At 35.1% G+C, this 3,057-nt stretch overlaps 1 pseudogene; it reads right to left on the bottom strand.

Moving 5' to 3' along the window:
• The window catches only part of LOC114368576, a 3,378-nt pseudogene extending 984 nt beyond the window's left edge, over window positions 1-2,394 (bottom strand).
• Between the last annotated feature and the right edge of the window lie 663 nt (window positions 2,395-3,057).

Raw genomic sequence — 3,057 nt, 5'->3', positions numbered from 1 at the left:
TTTATTCAACTACAACAACGGGGATTAAAACAGATAAAGACAATTTTTTTCTAATTTCTAATGCTTACTTTAGAAACTACAAATTATAAACCTTCAACTTAATTTAGAAAACTGAAACCACTAAATCAATACAACTATTATCAGCCTCGCAAAGTTGAACTTAAGGATGACACAAGCTTGCTAGTTGCAACTTATCAACCACTACCAGCAGCATTCACAAAGGTACTAAAATCCCAAATCTCAATAACCTCTAAAAATAGCACACAGATTTTTATTTCCTATTGTCAAAACTAGTGTTGTTTTGGATGTAAAAGCTAAATACCTTGGTCATGTAGTCAAAGTAGTTAAATAACCCCACCTTATAGTGCAGTACCTGACCCATATATGCTATAATGGTACAGCAAAGCAGCTGCTACACCAAAGCAAATAGTTTCTATATAACATGCTCAAAACTAAAGTACTCAAATCAAAACTGGAGAAACAGTGTTGGGCTTGGTTGGAAAAGGATGAAAGAGAGGCTGAGGGACAGGAAAATGCAGAGGGTACAGAGACCAACAAAGCATGAACAGGTGTTTGGCTGCTGGAAACTTGAGAGAGCAAAGTGCAGAGAGTGAGAAACAGGCATATGCGGCTTCACGATGCAAAAAACAAGGGTGAAGTAGTGGCAATATGCTGTAGCAGGGGATGGGCTATGCAATTTCCTTGTGTTTATGAGAAGAGTAGGCTTGAAATTCCTATGGCTCACAATGTGTGATGAGTTTGTGTAATAAACAACAGAGGCTGCTAATCCTAAAATGCCTCACTGCATGGATGGGTATAGGACACCAAAAATCCTCTTAACGAGTAAATAAGGTACAATCAGGGATGGGCAAAGAAGATATTTCAAATTTTTCAATATCTAGAGCATAGCAATCATTTCATCTATCCAGGATGTGATGCTGCAATTTAGATGCCAATTTAGCCAGCCACAAACTTACATGAAATACAACTAGCTTTTGAAAGCAGTTGAGACATGCTCTCAACTCCTCCATCATGATAGCACCACTATAAGCCAGTACTAATAACTATGAGAGTTATGAGTTCTTTTTTTTTTTAAGTTTTATCCTTGTGATAAAAAGTTGAACAGGTACTAATAAAAGCAAATAGATAACTACATGTATGCCCATACACATATTTAATCATTTCTATTAGCTTGACTACTTTAGAAGCAAATTTGATGAGTTTCAATGTGGTTTCAACAATCATATGTATAGAATCTATAGATATGAGAACTTGGATTTGGCACCTGATCCCTACTAAAATAATCACATTTCTCAGCATTTTAAATATATTCAAGCTGGAACCACGCATTCACATTCCTAAGCAATGAACAAATTAAGGTATGTTTAGAAGAGCTTATTTAAAGTTTACTTGGGCTTATCTTCCCTTCTGTAAGTGTTTGCAAAAACTTATGAAAATAGCTTATGATATGTCCATAAGTTGTTTTCACCTTATTTCAATAAGCATTCTAGGATAAATGATGAAAACAACTTATATCTTATGTGAAAATAGTTTAAACTGATTTCTTCAATTATAAAAATATATTATATGATATCTAAGTGCTTATACAATAATAGACAGACTCAACTTTAAAAGAGAAAGAAAAAACCAGCATGAGGAAGAAGTTTGCTAAACATGTATGGCGCATTTGGCTAAAATGTAGTGCTTAGTACAATCTCAAATACATTGTCAATTTTTAAGGTGTTCACAGTAGATGCGCCAGGGAAAATTTAATAATACAAGTGATAATGTAAAAAGTTATTCCCAAGATATATCAATTGACCCGCTTTAATTACTTGTACATATGACTTGCAAGTTTTAATTGGTGGTTTATAAAGTACAGAAACAAAATTCTTGCTGCAGGGATTACACGAAGAAAGCAAGAAACAAACAAACAAAGAAAGAAAGTTACAGAGGCATGGCATGAACCAAAATCGATAAGATAAAAAGAGAGGGAAAAAGGAAAACCTGATCTGAATTTGACAACAATGAAAGACTTCAACTACCAAAAGCCAATGCGAGTGAATGGGGAGAGAAGAGTGTATTTATGACTTGGAGATTGAAGTGCGAACAAACGATTTAAATCGACGTTAGGGTTTGTCAAGGCATAGGGTTCTTGGTACTGAGGTTTGTTTGATTGATTCTAAAACTTGGGATGCTAGCACTCGGGGTTGTAATTGGTAAACCGGGTTAGGTTGTTTGATAATTGCGTCAGCTGAGTTGGGCTGCTGTGGGATGTGGGCTGAAAATATAACCCATATGGACAGGCCCATGTCTAACATACATTTTCTTCTTCTTCTCACCCTCTACTTCGTTAGCTTTTTGTAAAATTAGTTTCCGTAAATTTCGTTGTTTAATTTTATATAATAGTTTCCGTTAAAGACATTTTTATCAAAAAAATAAAGGTGAGGGTGCCAAGATCAAACAAGTATCAATATCATGGGCCTTATGGACATAAGCTAAGGGAACTGCTCTATCAAAAAACAAATGTATATTAAGTCTTATTCGTTATCATAATTTTATAAGGACCACAATTATTAAGACTGTGATATATCATAAAAAACATAGAAGCAAGATTTTTTAATTTATTAACTAGCATGGTAGTTAATTGAGCGCAATATTGGTGCTATTGTGCCCGAGCGTCACACATGACACCCTACTTCTCCTCCAAGCATCATCATATCTCACCTGGCCGTTGTGGCTGGAACGATGCTTTTCATAGCCAAAATGATGGCCAGAGTGGGCAAATCGTGTTGTAATGCAGTTCTGCAGCTTCTATTGACTGTTTGCTCTCATGGCTGCGCTCACTGTTAGTGGATCAGAAAAGAGAGATACCAAATTCACAACTCTAACTCTAAACAACACCATCTTTGTTTTTTTGGCTATTTTCACTCTAGTGTTTTATTTCCAACACAAATTTTATTTGGACTTGGACCGTCAATTTTAAAATTACTTTTTGGACTGTCAATTTTAACTATTAGACCCTTATTCATATAACTTTCTTACCTCTTTTACTCA

This window comes from Glycine soja, chromosome 9 (genome assembly GCF_004193775.1).
Source record: "Glycine soja cultivar W05 chromosome 9, ASM419377v2, whole genome shotgun sequence".
NCBI lineage: Eukaryota > Viridiplantae > Streptophyta > Magnoliopsida > Fabales > Fabaceae > Glycine > Glycine soja.
This window is presented reverse-complemented; position numbering and strand designations above follow the sequence as displayed.